This window comes from Acipenser ruthenus, chromosome 32 (assembly GCF_902713425.1).
Source record: "Acipenser ruthenus chromosome 32, fAciRut3.2 maternal haplotype, whole genome shotgun sequence".
Lineage (NCBI taxonomy): Eukaryota > Metazoa > Chordata > Actinopteri > Acipenseriformes > Acipenseridae > Acipenser > Acipenser ruthenus.
The window spans coordinates 6,178,687-6,196,584 of record NC_081220.1 but is presented as its reverse complement, the minus strand read 5'-3'; the positions used below and the strand labels follow the sequence as shown (position 1 = coordinate 6,196,584).

The 17,898-nt window shown below is 40.3% G+C and overlaps 20 non-coding genes and 2 pseudogenes across 20 annotated transcripts; 6 read left to right on the top strand and 16 right to left on the bottom strand.

Moving 5' to 3' along the window:
- The first annotated feature begins 1,169 nt into the window (after positions 1 to 1,169).
- trnas-uga (transfer RNA serine (anticodon UGA)) lies at positions 1,170 to 1,251 on the top strand. Its single transcript has one exon. It is a non-coding gene; the product is annotated as a tRNA-Ser (tRNA).
- A 170-nt stretch (positions 1,252 to 1,421) lies between these two features.
- Positions 1,422 to 1,495, bottom strand: trnai-aau (transfer RNA isoleucine (anticodon AAU)). The gene has a single exon. It is a non-coding gene; the product is annotated as a tRNA-Ile (tRNA).
- A 298-nt stretch (positions 1,496 to 1,793) lies between these two features.
- trnal-cag (transfer RNA leucine (anticodon CAG)) lies at positions 1,794 to 1,875 on the bottom strand. Its single transcript has one exon. It is a non-coding gene; the product is annotated as a tRNA-Leu (tRNA).
- A 678-nt stretch (positions 1,876 to 2,553) lies between these two features.
- LOC131703409 (small nucleolar RNA U3) lies at positions 2,554 to 2,769 on the bottom strand. Its single transcript, XR_009309867.1, has one exon. It is a non-coding gene; the product is annotated as a small nucleolar RNA U3 (small nucleolar RNA).
- A 2,152-nt stretch (positions 2,770 to 4,921) lies between these two features.
- trnas-aga (transfer RNA serine (anticodon AGA)) lies at positions 4,922 to 5,003 on the top strand. The gene has a single exon. It is a non-coding gene; the product is annotated as a tRNA-Ser (tRNA).
- A 170-nt stretch (positions 5,004 to 5,173) lies between these two features.
- On the bottom strand, positions 5,174 to 5,247 carry trnai-aau (transfer RNA isoleucine (anticodon AAU)). Its single transcript has one exon. It is a non-coding gene; the product is annotated as a tRNA-Ile (tRNA).
- Positions 5,248 to 5,545: 298 nt separating this feature from the next.
- On the bottom strand, positions 5,546 to 5,627 carry trnal-cag (transfer RNA leucine (anticodon CAG)). The gene has a single exon. It is a non-coding gene; the product is annotated as a tRNA-Leu (tRNA).
- A 663-nt stretch (positions 5,628 to 6,290) lies between these two features.
- On the bottom strand, positions 6,291 to 6,513 carry LOC131703358 (small nucleolar RNA U3). Its single transcript, XR_009309824.1, has one exon. It is a non-coding gene; the product is annotated as a small nucleolar RNA U3 (small nucleolar RNA).
- A 1,537-nt stretch (positions 6,514 to 8,050) lies between these two features.
- Positions 8,051 to 8,132, top strand: trnas-aga (transfer RNA serine (anticodon AGA)). The gene has a single exon. It is a non-coding gene; the product is annotated as a tRNA-Ser (tRNA).
- A 170-nt stretch (positions 8,133 to 8,302) lies between these two features.
- On the bottom strand, positions 8,303 to 8,376 carry trnai-aau (transfer RNA isoleucine (anticodon AAU)). The gene has a single exon. It is a non-coding gene; the product is annotated as a tRNA-Ile (tRNA).
- Positions 8,377 to 8,674: 298 nt separating this feature from the next.
- trnal-cag (transfer RNA leucine (anticodon CAG)) lies at positions 8,675 to 8,756 on the bottom strand. The gene has a single exon. It is a non-coding gene; the product is annotated as a tRNA-Leu (tRNA).
- Positions 8,757 to 9,440: 684 nt separating this feature from the next.
- LOC131703421 (small nucleolar RNA U3) lies at positions 9,441 to 9,664 on the bottom strand (annotated as a pseudogene).
- Positions 9,665 to 11,224: 1,560 nt separating this feature from the next.
- Positions 11,225 to 11,306, top strand: trnas-aga (transfer RNA serine (anticodon AGA)). Its single transcript has one exon. It is a non-coding gene; the product is annotated as a tRNA-Ser (tRNA).
- A 170-nt stretch (positions 11,307 to 11,476) lies between these two features.
- On the bottom strand, positions 11,477 to 11,550 carry trnai-aau (transfer RNA isoleucine (anticodon AAU)). The gene has a single exon. It is a non-coding gene; the product is annotated as a tRNA-Ile (tRNA).
- Positions 11,551 to 11,848: 298 nt separating this feature from the next.
- trnal-cag (transfer RNA leucine (anticodon CAG)) lies at positions 11,849 to 11,930 on the bottom strand. The gene has a single exon. It is a non-coding gene; the product is annotated as a tRNA-Leu (tRNA).
- Positions 11,931 to 12,612: 682 nt separating this feature from the next.
- LOC131703348 (small nucleolar RNA U3) lies at positions 12,613 to 12,834 on the bottom strand. Its single transcript, XR_009309814.1, has one exon. It is a non-coding gene; the product is annotated as a small nucleolar RNA U3 (small nucleolar RNA).
- Positions 12,835 to 14,371: 1,537 nt separating this feature from the next.
- On the top strand, positions 14,372 to 14,453 carry trnas-aga (transfer RNA serine (anticodon AGA)). Its single transcript has one exon. It is a non-coding gene; the product is annotated as a tRNA-Ser (tRNA).
- Positions 14,454 to 14,623: 170 nt separating this feature from the next.
- On the bottom strand, positions 14,624 to 14,697 carry trnai-aau (transfer RNA isoleucine (anticodon AAU)). The gene has a single exon. It is a non-coding gene; the product is annotated as a tRNA-Ile (tRNA).
- A 298-nt stretch (positions 14,698 to 14,995) lies between these two features.
- trnal-cag (transfer RNA leucine (anticodon CAG)) lies at positions 14,996 to 15,077 on the bottom strand. Its single transcript has one exon. It is a non-coding gene; the product is annotated as a tRNA-Leu (tRNA).
- Positions 15,078 to 15,761: 684 nt separating this feature from the next.
- LOC131703367 (small nucleolar RNA U3) lies at positions 15,762 to 15,985 on the bottom strand (annotated as a pseudogene).
- A 1,537-nt stretch (positions 15,986 to 17,522) lies between these two features.
- trnas-aga (transfer RNA serine (anticodon AGA)) lies at positions 17,523 to 17,604 on the top strand. Its single transcript has one exon. It is a non-coding gene; the product is annotated as a tRNA-Ser (tRNA).
- A 170-nt stretch (positions 17,605 to 17,774) lies between these two features.
- On the bottom strand, positions 17,775 to 17,848 carry trnai-aau (transfer RNA isoleucine (anticodon AAU)). The gene has a single exon. It is a non-coding gene; the product is annotated as a tRNA-Ile (tRNA).
- Between the last annotated feature and the right edge of the window lie 50 nt (positions 17,849 to 17,898).

Genomic DNA, 17,898 nt, shown 5'->3' with positions numbered 1-17,898 from the left:
CTTAATTAAACAGGAAATAGAAAACTTTTTTTTTTCTCAGCGTCTTTTCTGTGTTTTCAACGTGTTGTGTTGTCAGGATACCGTACACACTTAACTCGCTCAGTCAAAAATAGATTTTTTGAAGCTTAACTATTTAATTTTTTTTTTTTGTAATATTTTAAAAAATTCTCCCAATTTGGAATATCCAATTGTTTTTTTTTATGGCGCTGCTGCAGCTTCCCGTATCGACTCGGGAGAACGAAGACTCATCATGCGCATCCTCTGAAACAAACGCCGTCAGCCACCCTAATCTTGTCACACTGCAACAGCAAAGCCAGCCGCACCTGGCTGTAGCGGTGTTTGAGGAAACGCAGTTCTGCCCACAACTCGCAGGAGACCGGTCGCCACAGGAGTTGCTGGAGCTTGTTGAGACAATGATTACCAAGCTGACCTAAACCCTCCCAACCCGGGTGGCACTCTGCCAACTGTGCGCCGCCCCCTCGGCGTTCCTGTCGGCGATGGCATAGTCTGGATTGGAACCAGCGATCTCCAGGCTATAAGGTACACCTTGCAATTCAGATGAAGCGCCTCAGCTGGATGCGCCACGCTCCCCCCAACAATTCAGCAATTCAGTAGGCTACGTTTGACCCGTTCAGTTAATCAGTGCAGTGTTTTTCACTAGTTTTCTGTTAGGTTATCATCTGTTTTCTTTCTCAGTATTAGCCGTGATTTCCTGGAAAATGTGACAGTGGCGACCTGCAAGTTTGGTCCATCCATAATTAAATACTCTACTGCAGTTACTGCTTGCTCTTAAATATAACTCTATTTAATGTATTGCAGCTGCTCTTATTTAAACTGCCTTTACATTGATTTCCACATTCCATTTTGCACTCGTTATTCGTCCGATTTGATCTCCATTCTGCTTCCAAGCTGATGGCTGGGAAGCCTATTGTTTCTGTTAGGATTAAATAGCTACGTATTTTGAAATAAAGATGTATTCATTATTATGAACGTTAACAGAAAGTATATTGTATTTACTTTTCCCATGTGTGCTTGCCTTGTACAAATCTGACAGTTTCAACAAAGGCATTTGACTTGGGTTCATTAGTTAGCCTATACTGCCATCTACAGCATTACTGCGAAAGCCGTTTACTTCTTTTGGATATTTTCACAATTAACCGTGCGAGCATGTAGTCGTGGCCGAGTGGTTAAGGCGATGGACTTGAAATCCATTGGGGTTTCCCCGCGCAGGTTCGAATCCTGCCGACTACGTAAGCTTTGTTTTTAATTGATTGTATGTGTTCATTGTTAATACATGTTTAAAGCACAGGAAGTCTGAAATATTACTGGTTGTACTTCATATCGCTTCGGTTCATTTTGTTAAATAATGTTCATTTTGGCACCATTACAAATGCTGTGGTTTCTTTAAAGAAGAAAAGCCATGGCCCGTACGGGGATCAAACCCGCAACCTTGGCGTTATTAGCACCATGCTCTAACCAACTGAGCTAACCGGCCACACACTCAAAACTTGATACTAGAACCCGAGGAAAATAAGTCCTGCGGACATTATGATTGTTCTACCAAGATGTTCTCATGTTAAACTGAACAATAACACATTCAAAGTATTGGAAAGGCATAATTAGAGGCCTCGTCATAATGAGGCAGTTTAACAGTGTGAAGGATGTGGTGAGGTGCAGGCTTGCGGTGACTTTCTCTCATTTAACGACCTTGTGATTTGAATACTAACAAGAAAAACAAATCAAATTACCAAGCATTCGGTGGACGTTTTAAGAAATAAATGAACAAAAAGGTTTGTCAGAAGTGGGATTCGAACCCACGCCTCCAGAGAGACTGCGACCTGAACGCAGCGCCTTAGACCGCTCGGCCATCCTGACTTACACCGACGACTTTGCACAACACTGCAGTACACTGCTGAACCTCCAATGTCTGACGCTACAGTAAATCACCTGGTGTGTGCGTGAACTTATTCTTTATCTGTTTATATTAAGGAGGGCGACCTGTTTCGTCGCATTCTATATGGGATCACAAGGACACTCCTCTTACAGACAGAAAATTTACGGCAAACAGAGCGATCGCTTCACGGTTAGAAACAAATCAGAACAGTCTGTTAGCAAATTAACTTCATGAAAAAAACACACAGGCATTACATAAATGTTACAGATATGTTTCGTAGACACAAAAGTTGTAACATAATTGAGTACATTTGTAAACTATCCGCCAGTAACAGACATTATCTCACATTATCTCTAGTTTCAAACGCATTATCACAGGCGGCACAATTACGACATGGAAAAAATCCAGTATATTTGTCCAGTACACCGAGATCTCTCGAACGTTTCAATGAGTCAGCCCTTAATAAACACACTCCGTGTTCATTTCTGTGTATATGACATTGTCTATACACAATACCTGCCATGTAAGCCTATTGGTATCAAACCGATCACAATTAATGTGATCCGTGTTTTCAGTCAGAATGATAGTTTTAATCAATCGTCGAAAAAGCAGCAGTGCTTTGCAACTGTAGTTCGTCTTGCGTACCTTTAGGAAAGATACCCACTCAGAACGTGTCCGCTTCCTCCAGCCCCCTAAGGAACACTGGAGGGGTCATCAATAACAGGGAGCAGCTGGCCAAAAAACAACACTCACTGCCTCCTTCACGCTCAAAAGTGAACACTCTCATTCTTCCTCGTGGATAGCGAGTCCAAACACTTTAAAAACGCATTTCGCTAGCAAATCGCTATAGAAATGATCTCTGAAAGTATTGTTTTATGGGCAAGTGGCCGACCGTCTCCCTCCAACTCTGAGTGGCACCGGCAGCTGTGCCGCTGAGAAATTAACAGGGACTTTCATATAATGCAATTGCTGTTGCCCAGTGAGGTGTTACAACAACATTTCAAACTCATTCCAAACTGCAGGCGGTTAAAAGCTTAATTGGGTTCAAGTTTCTCGTATGATTTAAAAAGTAGGAGCCAGTTGTCTCATTTCAATTGTCTGCCTTCCTCCTTTGCACTGTGAAGTCTATCAAATTTGTGCTTAAAATCTGAATACGATTCCCATTTGAATCGTGTATATTTGGTTTCCATTTTAGCAATATGCATACACACTGTTCTGTTGAGCTCCCAGGGTGTTATCTAATAAAACACCATAATCGGTTAGCACGATCGGCTGTTAATCGAAATTTTGGTGTTTCAAGCCCACGCAGAGATGATGCTTTTTGCATTTCTTTATCGCATTAGAAAATGGCACTATAATACGTTTTTATTTCCTCCAATTACACTAAAGAAAAAATGTGCTGTTTTTTTAATTCAAAAAATTAATTAAGAACAAATAACCCTAGTCGTGCTGTATACAAAAACCCGGTATCGAAGCAGGGACCGTTACAGTCTAACGCTCTCCCAACTGAGCTATTTCAGCTTGACGCGATGTTGCTATCGAGACAGCATTCTTTTCGTCACTCGCCTTTTTGTCAAGCCAGTAAACCTGCATGTAATGAGAAACGTTCAGCAGTTCGGAAACACCACAATAGAATCCAATGCCTTTGCAAATGTGTTTCCAAACTGTTAGTTTTTCTCCCAAATGCGGTTTCTCAAAAAATGGTTTTGCCTACATTTTATTATTATTATTACTTTTTCCAGAGTAAGACCAAAAGGCAAACATCCAGGAAATAGTTAAACACTGCTACAGCGCTTGAACTGTCTCAGCAAACGTTTAGCTCTAAAACGTGTACATTAAAAGTCTATTAACATCTTTAACACAATCATCTGTGTTCCAATAGCGGTTAATCCACATGGTGATCAATAAAGTGAATGCTGGCTTTGTTCACATATGCGCAAGACGTTTTCACGATTCACGCATATTCTGAACAAGCACACTAGAATATGGTAATGAAAGGAAAGGAAAATAACTGCTTTATTGGCTCTGGTCTTGTATCGTCACCTTGATTACTGTCCGTAAGAAAGTGGCATTAATCAAAAACCTAATTATGTAAGGTTCCCAATGCGCAAATACGCAGCATACTTAAACTTCTTCACAATCTTAAATCTTCCCACATGAATGTCAAATACGTACTGACAAGTACGGCCCTTTCCCAGTGTAACACTCTGCTGTGTTTGAACAGCAACGATGGCTTGGATATGATGTATTAAACCACGATACTATTGTTCCCACTTTCTTTATTACTACCAAATGTGCTTTTCGCGTCAGCCCTTGTGGCCTAATGGATAAGGCACTGGCTTTCTAAGCCATGGATTGTGGTTTCGAGTCCCATCTGGGGTGTGATTTTGTTATAGGAGGCTGTGTGGTCCAGTGGTTAAAGATAAAGGGCTTTTAACCAGGAGGTCCCCCGGTACAAATCCCACCTCAGCCACTGACTCATTGTGTGACCCTGAGCAAGTCACTTAACCTCCTTGTGCTCCGTTTTTCGGGTGAGATGTAAATGTAAGTGACTCTACAGCTGATGCATAGTTCACACACCCTAGTCTCTGTAAGTTGCCATGTATAATAAAAACGAACATAATTATGGTATGTTTTATTAGCATGAAATACTTTGTAGATCTTGTTATCTGCTAAGTCCGCTCACGCTAGCCAGAACGTGCTCGAGTGCTCTGGCAACAGCCATGAAGCAAGTCGATTTTTCAGTTCAATTAAATAACTACTTTGTTTTTGTGGATGGGGGTGTTTCTTGAAAAGATCAGTTAAATAGCTACGTATTTTGAAATAAAGATGTATTCATTATTATGAACGTTAACAAAAATTATATTTTATTTACATTTTCCACGTGTGCTTGCATTGTACAAATCTGACAGTTTCAACAAAGACATTTGACTTCGGTTCATTAGTTAGCCTATACTGCCATCTACAGCATTACTACGGGTTTCGTTTACTTCTTTTGGATATTTTCAAAAATAATCGTGCGAGCATGTAGTCGTGGCCGAGTGGTTAAGGCGATGGACTAGAAATCCATTGGGGTTTCCCCGCGCAGGTTCGAATCCTGCCGACTACGTAAGCTTTGTTTTTAATTGATTGTATGTGCTCATTGTTAATACATGTTTAAAGCGCAGGAAGTCTGAAATATTACTGGTTGTACTTCATATCGCTTCGGTTCATTTTGTTAAAGAATGTTCATTTTGGCACCATTACAAATGCTGTGGTTTCTTTAAAGAAGAAAAGCCGTGGCCCGTACGGGGATCGAACCCGCGACCTTGGCGTTATTAGCACCACGCTCTAACCAACTGAGCTAACCGGCCACACACTCAAAACTTGATACTAGAACCCGAGGAAAATAAGTCCTGCGGACATTATGATTGTTCTACCAAGATGTTCTCATGTTAAACTGAACAATAACACATTCAAAGTATTGGAAAGGCATAATTAGAGGCCTCGTCATAATGAGGCAGTTTAACAGTGTGAAGGATGTGGTGAGGTGCAGGCTTGCGGTGACTTTCTCTCATTTAACGACCTTGTGATTTGAATACTAACAAGAAAAACAAATCAAATTACCAAGCATTCGGTGGACGTTTTAAGAAATAAATAAACAAACAGATTTGTCAGAAGTGGGATTCGAACCCACGCCTCCAGAGAGACTGCGACCTGAACGCAGCGCCTTAGACCGCTCGGCCATCCTGACTTACACCGACGACTTTGCACAACACTGCAGTACACTGCTGAATCTCCAATGTCTGACGCTACAGTAAATCACCTGGGGGGTGTGTGAACTTATTCTTTATCTGTTTATATTAAGGAGGGCGACCTGTTTCGTCGCATTCTATATGGGATCACAAGGACACTCCTCTTACAGACAGAAAATATACGGCAAACAGAGCGATCGCTTCACGGTTAGAAACAAATTAACTTCATGAAAAAAAAAACACACAGGCATTACATAAATGTTACAGATATGTTTCGTAGACACAAAAGTTGTAACATAATTGAGTACATTTGTAAACTATCCGCCAGTAACAGACATTATCTCACATTATCTCTAGTTTCAAACGCATTATCAAAGGCGGCACAATTACGACATGGAAAAAAAATCCAGTATATTTGTCCAGTACACCTAGATCTCTCGAACATTAAAATGAGTCAGCCCTTAAAAAAACACTGTCCGTGTTCATTTCTATGTATATGACATTGTCTATACACAATACCTGTCATGTAAGCCTATTGGTATCAAACCGATCACAATTAATGTGATCCGTGTTTTCAGTCAGATTGATAGTTTTAATCAATCATCGAAAAAGCAGCAGTGCTTTGCAACTGTAGTTCGTCTTGCGTACCTTTAGGCAAGATACCCACTCAGAACGTGTCTGCTTCCTCCAGCCCCCTAAGGAACACTGGAGCGGTCATCAATAACAGGGAGCAGTTGGCCAAAAAAAAAAAAAAAACACTCGCTGTCTCCTTCACGCTCAAAAACGAACACTCTCACTCTTCCTCGTGGATAGCGAGTCCAAACACTTTATAAACGCATTTCGCTGGCAAATCACTATAGAAATGATCCCGGAAAGTATTGTTTTATGGGCAAGTGGCCGACCGTCTCCCTCCAACTCTGAGTGGCACCGGTAGCTGTGCCGCTGACAAATAGACAGGAGCTTTCATATAATGCAATTGCTGTTGCCCAGTGAGGTGTTACAACAACATTTCAAACTCATTCCAAACTGCAGGCGGTTAAAAGCTAAATTGGGTTCAAGTTTCTCGTATGATTTAAAAAGTAGGAGCCAGTTGCCTCATTTGCATTGTCTGCCTTCCTCCTTTGCACTGTGAAGTCTATCAAATTTGTGCTTAAAATCTGAATACGATTCCCATTTGAATCGTATATATTTGGTTTCCAATTTAGCTCTATGCATACACACTGTTCTGTTGAGACTCCCAAGGTGTTATGTAATAAAACACCATAATCGGTTAGCACGTTGGGCTGTTAATCGAAATTTTGGTGTTTCAAGCCCACGCAGAGATGATGCTTTTTGCATTTCTTTATCGCATTAGAAAATGGCACTATAATACGTTTTTATTTCCTCCAATTACACTGAAGAAAAAATGTGCTGTTTTTTTAATTCAAAAAATTAATTAAGAAAAAATAGCCCTAGTCGTGCTGTTTGCAAAAACCCGGGATCGAAGCAGGGACCGTTACAGTCTGAGCTATTTCAGTTGGACGCGATTTTGCTATCCAGGCCGCATTCTTTTCGTCAATCGCCTTTTTGTCAAGCCAGTAAACCTGCATGTAATGAGAAACGTTCAACAGTTCGGAAACACCACAATAGAATCCAATGCCTTTGCAAATGTGTTTCCAAACTGTTAGTTTTTCTCCCAAATGTGGTTTCTCAAAAAATGGTTTTGCCTACTTTTTATTATTATTATTACTTTTTCCAGAGTAAGACCAAAAGGCAAACATCCAGGAAATAGTTAAACACTGCTACAGGGCTTGAACTGTCTCAACAAACGTTTAGTGGTTAAAGATAAAGGGCTTTTAACCAGGAGGTCCCCCGGTACAAATCCCACCTCAGCCACTGACTCATTGTGTGACCCTGAGCAAGTCACTTAACCTCCTTGTGCTCCGTTTTTCGGGTGAGATGTAAATGTAAGTGACTCTACAGCTGATGCATAGTTCACACACCCTAGTCTCTGTAAGTTGCCATGTATAATAAAAACGAACATAATTATGGTATGTTTTATTAGCATGAAATACTTTGTAGATCTTGTTATCTGCTAAGTCCGCTCACGCTAGCCAGAACGTGCTTGAGTGCTCTGGCAACAACCATGAAGCAAGTCAATTTTTCAGTTCAATTAAATAACTACTTTGTTTTTGGGGGTGTTTCTTGAAAAGATCAGTTAAATAGCTACGTATTTTGAAATAAAGATGTATTCATTATTATGAACGTTAACAAAAATTATATTTTATTTACATTTCCCACGTGTGCTTGCATTGTACAAATCTGACAGTTTCAACAAAGACATTTGACTTCGGTTCATTAGTTAGCCTATACTGCCATCTACAGCATTACTACGGGTTTCGTTTACTTCTTTTGGATATTTCACAAATAATTGTGCGAGCATGTAGTCGTGGCCGAGTGGTTAAGGCGATGGACTAGAAATCCATTGGGGTTTCCCCGCGCAGGTTCGAATCCTGCCGACTACGTAAGCTTTGTTTTTAATTGATTGTATGTGCTCATTGTTAATACATGTTTAAAGCGCAGGAAGTCTGAAATATTACTGGTTGTACTTCATATCGCTTCGGTTCATTTTGTTAAAGAATGTTCATTTTGGCACCATTACAAATGCTGTGGTTTCTTTAAAGAAGAAAAGCCGTGGCCCGTACGGGGATCGAACCCGCGACCTTGGCGTTATTAGCACCACGCTCTAACCAACTGAGCTAACCGGCCACACACTCAAAACTTGATACTAGAACCCGAGGAAAATAAGTCCTGCGGACATTATGATTGTTCTACCAAGATGTTCTCATGTTAAACTGAACAATAACACATTCAAAGTATTGGAAAGGCATAATTAGAGGCCTCGTCATAATGAGGCAGTTTAACAGTGTGAAGGATGTGGTGAGGTGCAGGCTTGCGGTGACTTTCTCTCATTTAACGACCTTGTGATTTGAATACTAACAAGAAAAACAAATCAAATTACCAAGCATTCGGTGGACGTTTTAAGAAATAAATAAACAAACAGATTTGTCAGAAGTGGGATTCGAACCCACGCCTCCAGAGAGACTGCGACCTGAACGCAGCGCCTTAGACCGCTCGGCCATCCTGACTTACACCGACGACTTTGCACAACACTGCAGTACACTGCTGAATCTCCAATGTCTGACGCTACAGTAAATCACCTGGGGGGTGTGTGAACTTATTCTTTATCTGTTTATATTAAGGAGGGCGACCTGTTTCGTCGCATTCTATATGGGATCACAAGGACACTCCTCTTACAGACAGAAAATATACGGCAAACAGAGCGATCGCTTCACGGTTAGAAACAAATCAGAACAGTCTGTTAGCAAATTAACTTCATGAAAAAAAAAACACACAGGCATTACATAAATGTTACAGATATGTTTCGTAGACACAAAAGTTGTAACATAATTGAGTACATTTGTAAACTATCCGCCAGTAACAGACATTATCTCACATTATCTCTAGTTTCAAACGCATTATCAAAGGCGGCACAATTACGACATGGAAAAAAAATCCAGTATATTTGTCCAGTACACCTAGATCTCTCGAACATTAAAATGAGTCAGCCCTTAAAAAAACACTGTCCGTGTTCATTTCTATGTATATGACATTGTCTATACACAATACCTGTCATGTAAGCCTATTGGTATCAAACCGATCACAATTAATGTGATCCGTGTTTTCAGTCAGATTGATAGTTTTAATCAATCATCGAAAAAGCAGCAGTGCTTTGCAACTGTAGTTCGTCTTGCGTACCTTTAGGCAAGATACCCACTCAGAACGTGTCTGCTTCCTCCAGCCCCCTAAGGAACACTGGAGCGGTCATCAATAACAGGGAGCAGTTGGCCAAAAAAAAAAAAAAAAACACTCGCTGTCTCCTTCACGCTCAAAAACGAACACTCTCACTCTTCCTCGTGGATAGCGAGTCCAAACACTTTATAAACGCATTTCGCTGGCAAATCATTATAGAAATGATCCCGGAAAGTATTGTTTTATGGGCAAGTGGCCGACCGTCTCCCTCCAACTCTGAGTGGCACCGGTAGCTGTGCCGCTGACAAATAGACAGGAGCTTTCATATAATGCAATTGCTGTTGCCCAGTGAGGTGTTACAACAACATTTCAAACTCATTCCAAACTGCAGGCGGTTAAAAGCTAAATTGGGTTCAAGTTTCTCGTATGATTTAAAAAGTAGGAGCCAGTTGCCTCATTTGCATTGTCTGCCTTCCTCCTTTGCACTGTGAAGTCTATCAAATTTGTGCTTAAAATCTGAATACGATTCCCATTTGAATCGTATATATTTGTTTTCCATTTTAGCTCTATGCATACACACTGTTCTGTTGAGACTCCCAAGGTGTTATGTAATAAAACACCATAATCGGTTAGCACGTTGGGCTGTTAATCGAAATTTTGGTGTTTCAAGCCCACGCAGAGATGATGCTTTTTGCATTTCTTTATCGCATTAGAAAATGGCACTATAATACGTTTTTATTTCCTCCAATTACACTGAAGAAAAAATGTGCTGTTTTTTTAATTCAAAAAATTAATTAAGAAAAAATAGCCCTAGTCGTGCTGTTTGCAAAAACCCGGGATCGAAGCAGGGACCGTTACAGTCTAACGCTCTCCCAACTGAGCTATTTCAGCTTGACGCGATTTTGCTATCCAGGCCGCATTCTTTTCGTCAATCGCCTTTTTGTCAAGCCAGTAAACCTGCATGTAATGAGAAACGTTCAACAGTTCGGAAACACCACAATAGAATCCAATGCCTTTGCAAATGTGTTTCCAAACTGTTAGTTTTTCTCCCAAATGTGGTTTCTCAAAAAATGGTTTTGCCTACTTTTTATTATTATTATTACTTTTTCCAGAGTAAGACCAAAAGGCAAACATCCAGGAAATAGTTAAACACTGCTACAGGGCTTGAACTGTCTCAACAAACGTTTAGTGGTTAAAGATAAAGGGCTTTTAACCAGGAGGTCCCCCGGTACAAATCCCACCTCAGCCACTGACTCATTGTGTGACCCTGAGCAAGTCACTTAACCTCCTTGTGCTCCGTTTTTCGGGTGAGATGTAAATGTAAGTGACTCTACAGCTGATGCATAGTTCACACACCCTAGTCTCTGTAAGTTGCCATGTGTATAATAAAAACGAACATAATTATGGTATGTTTTATTAGCATGAAATACTTTGTAGATCTTGTTATCTGCTAAGTCCGCTCACGCTAGCCAGAACGTGCTCGAGTGCTCTGGCAACAGCCATGAAGCAAGTCAATTTTTTCAGTTCAATTAAATAACTACTTTGTTTTTGTGGATGGGGGTGTTTCTTGAAAAGATCAGTTAAATAGCTACGTATTTTGAAATAAAGATGTATTCATTATTATGAACGTTAACAAAAATTATATTTTATTTACATTTCCCACGTGTGCTTGCATTGTACAAATCTGACAGTTTCAACAAAGACATTTGACTTGGTTCATTAGTTAGCCTATACTGCCCTCTACAGCATTACTACGGGTTTCGTTTACTTCTTTTGGATATTTCACAAATAATTGTGCGAGCATGTAGTCGTGGCCGAGTGGTTAAGGCGATGGACTAGAAATCCATTGGGGTTTCCCCGCGCAGGTTCGAATCCTGCCGACTACGTAAGCTTTGTTTTTAATTGATTGTATGTGCTCATTGTTAATACATGTTTAAAGCGCAGGAAGTCTGAAATATTACTGGTTGTACTTCATATCGCTTCGGTTCATTTTGTTAAAGAATGTTCATTTTGGCACCATTACAAATGCTGTGGTTTCTTTAAAGAAGAAAAGCCGTGGCCCGTACGGGGATCGAACCCCAGACCTTGGCGTTATTAGCACCACGCTCTAACCAACTGAGCTAACCGGCCACACACTCAAAACTTGATACTAGAACCCGAGGAAAATAAGTCCTGCGGACATTATGATTGTTCTACCAAGATGTTCTCATGTTAAACTGAACAATAACACATTCAAAGTATTGGAAAGGCATAATTAGAGGCCTCGTCATAATGAGGCAGTTTAACAGTGTGAAGGATGTGGTGAGGTGCAGGCTTGCGGTGACTTTCTCTCATTTAACGACCTTGTGATTTGAATACTAACAAGAAAAACAAATCAAATTACCAAGCATTCGGTGGACGTTTTAAGAAATAAATAAACAAACAGATTTGTCAGAAGTGGGATTCGAACCCACGCCTCCAGAGAGACTGCGACCTGAACGCAGCGCCTTAGACCGCTCGGCCATCCTGACTTACACTGACGACTTTGCACAACACTGCAGTACACTGCTGAACCTCCAATGTCTGACGCTACAGTAAATCACCTGGGGTGTGTGTGAACTTATTCTTTATCTGTTTATATTAAGGAGGGCGACCTGTTTCGTCGCATTCTATATGGGATCACAAGGACACTCCTCTTACAGACAGAAAATATACGGCAAACAGAGCGATCGCTTCACGGTTAGAAACAAATCAGAACAGTCTGTTAGCAAATTAACTTCATGAAAAAAAAAACACACAGGCATTACATAAATGTTACAGATATGTTTCGTAGACACAAAAGTTGTAACATAATTGAGTACATTTGTAAACTATCCGCCAGTAACAGACATTATCTCACATTATCTCTAGTTTCAAACGCATTATCACAGGCGGCACAATTACGACATGGAAAAAATCCAGTATATTTGTCCAGTACACCTAGATCTCTCGAACATTAAAATGAGTCAGCCCTTAAAAAAACACTGTCCGTGTTCATTTCTATGTATATGACATTGTCTATACACAATACCTGTCATGTAAGCCTATTGGTATCAAACCGATCACAATTAATGTGATCCGTGTTTTCAGTCAGATTGATAGTTTTAATCAATCATCGAAAAAGCAGCAGTGCTTTGCAACTGTAGTTCGTCTTGTGTACCTTTAGGCAAGATACCCACTCAGAACGTGTCTGCTTCCTCCAGCCCCCTAAGGAACACTGGAGCGGTCATCAATAACAGGGAGCAGTTGGCCAAAAAAAAAAAAAAACACTCGCTGTCTCCTTCACGCTCAAAAACGAACACTCTCACTCTTCCTCGTGGATAGCGAGTCCAAACACTTTATAAACGCATTTCGCTGGCAAATCACTATAGAAATGATCCCGGAAAGTATTGTTTTATGGGCAAGTGGCCGACCGTCTCCCTCCAACTCTGAGTGGCACCGGTAGCTGTGCCGCTGACAAATAGACAGGAGCTTTCATATAATGCAATTGCTGTTGCCCAGTGAGGTGTTACAACAACATTTCAAACTCATTCCAAACTGCAGGCGGTTAAAAGCTAAATTGGGTTCAAGTTTCTCGTATGATTTAAAAAGTAGGAGCCAGTTGCCTCATTTGCATTGTCTGCCTTCCTCCTTTGCACTGTGAAGTCTATCAAATTTGTGCTTAAAATCTGAATACGATTCCCATTTGAATCGTATATATTTGGTTTCCATTTTAGCTCTATGCATACACACTGTTCTGTTGAGACTCCCAAGGTGTTATGTAATAAAACACCATAATCGGTTAGCACGTTGGGCTGTTAATCGAAATTTTGGTGTTTCAAGCCCACGCAGAGATGATGCTTTTTGCATTTCTTTATCGCATTAGAAAATGGCACTATAATACGTTTTTATTTCCTCCAATTACACTGAAGAAAAAATGTGCTGTTTTTTTAATTCAAAAAATTAATTAAGAAAAAATAGCCCTAGTCGTGCTGTTTGCAAAAACCCGGGATCGAAGCAGGGACCGTTACAGTCTGAGCTATTTCAGTTGGACGCGATTTTGCTATCCAGGCCGCATTCTTTTCGTCAATCGCCTTTTTGTCAAGCCAGTAAACCTGCATGTAATGAGAAACGTTCAACAGTTCGGAAACACCACAATAGAATCCAATGCCTTTGCAAATGTGTTTCCAAACTGTTAGTTTTTCTCCCAAATGTGATTTCTCAAAAAATGGTTTTGCCTACTTTTTATTATTATTATTACTTTTTCCAGAGTAAGACCAAAAGGCAAACATCCAGGAAATAGTTAAACACTGCTACAGGGCTTGAACTGTCTCAACAAACGTTTAGTGGTTAAAGATAAAGGGCTTTTAACCAGGAGGTCCCCCGGTACAAATCCCACCTCAGCCACTGACTCATTGTGTGACCCTGAGCAAGTCACTTAACCTCCTTGTGCTCCGTTTTTCGGGTGAGATGTAAATGTAAGTGACTCTACAGCTGATGCATAGTTCACACACCCTAGTCTCTGTAAGTTGCCATGTATAATAAAAACGAACATAATTATGGTATGTTTTATTAGCATGAAATACTTTGTAGATCTTGTTATCTGCTAAGTCCGCTCACGCTAGCCAGAACGTGCTTGAGTGCTCTGGCAACAACCATGAAGCAAGTCAATTTTTCAGTTCAATTAAATAACTACTTTGTTTTTGGGGGTGTTTCTTGAAAAGATCAGTTAAATAGCTACGTATTTTGAAATAAAGATGTATTCATTATTATGAACGTTAACAAAAATTATATTTTATTTACATTTCCCACGTGTGCTTGCATTGTACAAATCTGACAGTTTCAACAAAGACATTTGACTTCGGTTCATTAGTTAGCCTATACTGCCATCTACAGCATTACTACGGGTTTCGTTTACTTCTTTTGGATATTTCACAAATAATTGTGCGAGCATGTAGTCGTGGCCGAGTGGTTAAGGCGATGGACTAGAAATCCATTGGGGTTTCCCCGCGCAGGTTCGAATCCTGCCGACTACGTAAGCTTTGTTTTTAATTGATTGTATGTGCTCATTGTTAATACATGTTTAAAGCGCAGGAAGTCTGAAATATTACTGGTTGTACTTCATATCGCTTCGGTTCATTTTGTTAAAGAATGTTCATTTTGGCACCATTACAAATGCTGTGGTTTCTTTAAAGAAGAAAAGCCGTGGCCCGTACGGGGATCGAACCCGCGACCTTGGCGTTATTAGCATCACGCTCTAACCAACTGAGCTAACCGGCCACACACTCAAAACTTGATACTAGAACCCGAGGAAAATAAGTCCTGCGGACATTATGATTGTTCTACCAAGATGTTCTCATGTTAAACTGAACAATAACACATTCAAAGTATTGGAAAGGCATAATTAGAGGCCTCGTCATAATGAGGCAGTTTAACAGTGTGAAGGATGTGGTGAGGTGCAGGCTTGCGGTGACTTTCTCTCATTTAACGACCTTGTGATTTGAATACTAACAAGAAAAACAAATCAAATTACCAAGCATTCGGTGGACGTTTTAAGAAATAAATAAACAAACAGATTTGTCAGAAGTGGGATTCGAACCCACGCCTCCAGAGAGACTGCGACCTGAACGCAGCGCCTTAGACCGCTCGGCCATCCTGACTTACACCGACGACTTTGCACAACACTGCAGTACACTGCTGAATCTCCAATGTCTGACGCTACAGTAAATCACCTGGGGGGTGTGTGAACTTATTCTTTATCTGTTTATATTAAGGAGGGCGACCTGTTTCGTCGCATTCTATATGGGATCACAAGGACACTCCTCTTACAGACAGAAAATATACGGCAAACAGAGCGATCGCTTCACGGTTAGAAACAAATCAGAACAGTCTGTTAGCAAATTAACTTCATGAAAAAAAAAACACACAGGCATTACATAAATGTTACAGATATGTTTCGTAGACACAAAAGTTGTAACATAATTGAGTACATTTGTAAACTATCCGCCAGTAACAGACATTATCTCACATTATCTCTAGTTTCAAACGCATTATCAAAGGCGGCACAATTACGACATGGAAAAAAAATCCAGTATATTTGTCCAGTACACCTAGATCTCTCGAACATTAAAATGAGTCAGCCCTTAAAAAAACACTGTCCGTGTTCATTTCTATGTATATGACATTGTCTATACACAATACCTGTCATGTAAGCCTATTGGTATCAAACCGATCACAATTAATGTGATCCGTGTTTTCAGTCAGATTGATAGTTTTAATCAATCATCGAAAAAGCAGCAGTGCTTTGCAACTGTAGTTCGTCTTGCGTACCTTTAGGCAAGATACCCACTCAGAACGTGTCTGCTTCCTCCAGCCCCCTAAGGAACACTGGAGCGGTCATCAATAACAGGGAGCAGTTGGCCAAAAAAAAAAAAAAAAACACTCGCTGTCTCCTTCACGCTCAAAAACGAACACTCTCACTCTTCCTCGTGGATAGCGAGTCCAAACACTTTATAAACGCATTTCGCTGGCAAATCACTATAGAAATGATCCCGGAAAGTATTGTTTTATGGGCAAGTGGCCGACCGTCTCCCTCCAACTCTGAGTGGCACCGGTAGCTGTGCCGCTGACAAATAGACAGGAGCTTTCATATAATGCAATTGCTGTTGCCCAGTGAGGTGTTACAACAACATTTCAAACTCATTCCAAACTGCAGGCGGTTAAAAGCTAAATTGGGTTCAAGTTTCTCGTATGATTTAAAAAGTAGGAGCCAGTTGCCTCATTTGCATTGTCTGCCTTCCTCCTTTGCACTGTGAAGTCTATCAAATTTGTGCTTAAAATCTGAATACGATTCCCATTTGAATCGTATATATTTGGTTTCCAATTTAGCTCTATGCATACACACTGTTCTGTTGAGACTCCCAAGGTGTTATGTAATAAAACACCATAATCGGTTAGCACGTTGGGCTGTTAATCGAAATTTTGGTGTTTCAAGCCCACGCAGAGATGATGCTTTTTGCATTTCTTTATCGCATTAGAAAATGGCACTATAATACGTTTTTATTTCCTCCAATTACACTGAAGAAAAAATGTGCTGTTTTTTTAATTCAAAAAATTAATTAAGAAAAAATAGCCCTAGTCGTGCTGTTTGCAAAAACCCGGGATCGAAGCAGGGACCGTTACAGTCTGAGCTATTTCAGTTGGACGCGATTTTGCTATCCAGGCCGCATTCTTTTCGTCAATCGCCTTTTTGTCAAGCCAGTAAACCTGCATGTAATGAGAAACGTTCAACAGTTCGGAAACACCACAATAGAATCCAATGCCTTTGCAAATGTGTTTCCAAACTGTTAGTTTTTCTCCCAAATGTGGTTTCTCAAAAAATGGTTTTGCCTACTTTTTATTATTATTATTACTTTTTCCAGAGTAAGACCAAAAGGCAAACATCCAGGAAATAGTTAAACACTGCTACAGGGCTTGAACTGTCTCAACAAACGTTTAGTGGTTAAAGATAAAGGGCTTTTAACCAGGAGGTCCCCCGGTACAAATCCCACCTCAGCCACTGACTCATTGTGTGACCCTGAGCAAGTCACTTAACCTCCTTGTGCTCCGTTTTTCGGGTGAGATGTAAATGTAAGTGACTCTACAGCTGATGCATAGTTCACACACCCTAGTCTCTGTAAGTTGCCATGTATAATAAAAACGAACATAATTATGGTATGTTTTATTAGCATGAAATACTTTGTAGATCTTGTTATCTGCTAAGTCCGCTCACGCTAGCCAGAACGTGCTTGAGTGCTCTGGCAACAACCATGAAGCAAGTCAATTTTTCAGTTCAATTAAATAACTACTTTGTTTTTGGGGGTGTTTCTTGAAAAGATCAGTTAAATAGCTACGTATTTTGAAATAAAGATGTATTCATTATTATGAACGTTAACAAAAATTATATTTTATTTACATTTCCCACGTGTGCTTGCATTGTACAAATCTGACAGTTTCAACAAAGACATTTGACTTCGGTTCATTAGTTAGCCTATACTGCCATCTACAGCATTACTACGGGTTTCGTTTACTTCTTTTGGATATTTCACAAATAATTGTGCGAGCATGTAGTCGTGGCCGAGTGGTTAAGGCGATGGACTAGAAATCCATTGGGGTTTCCCCGCGCAGGTTCGAATCCTGCCGACTACGTAAGCTTTGTTTTTAATTGATTGTATGTGCTCATTGTTAATACATGTTTAAAGCGCAGGAAGTCTGAAATATTACTGGTTGTACTTCATATCGCTTCGGTTCATTTTGTTAAAGAATGTTCATTTTGGCACCATTACAAATGCTGTGGTTTCTTTAAAGAAGAAAAGCCGTGGCCCGTACGGGGATCGAACCCCAGACCTTGGCGTTATTAGCACCACGCTCTAACCAACTGAGCTAACCGGCCACACACTCAAAACTTGATACTAGAACCCGAGGAAAATAAGTCCTGCGGAC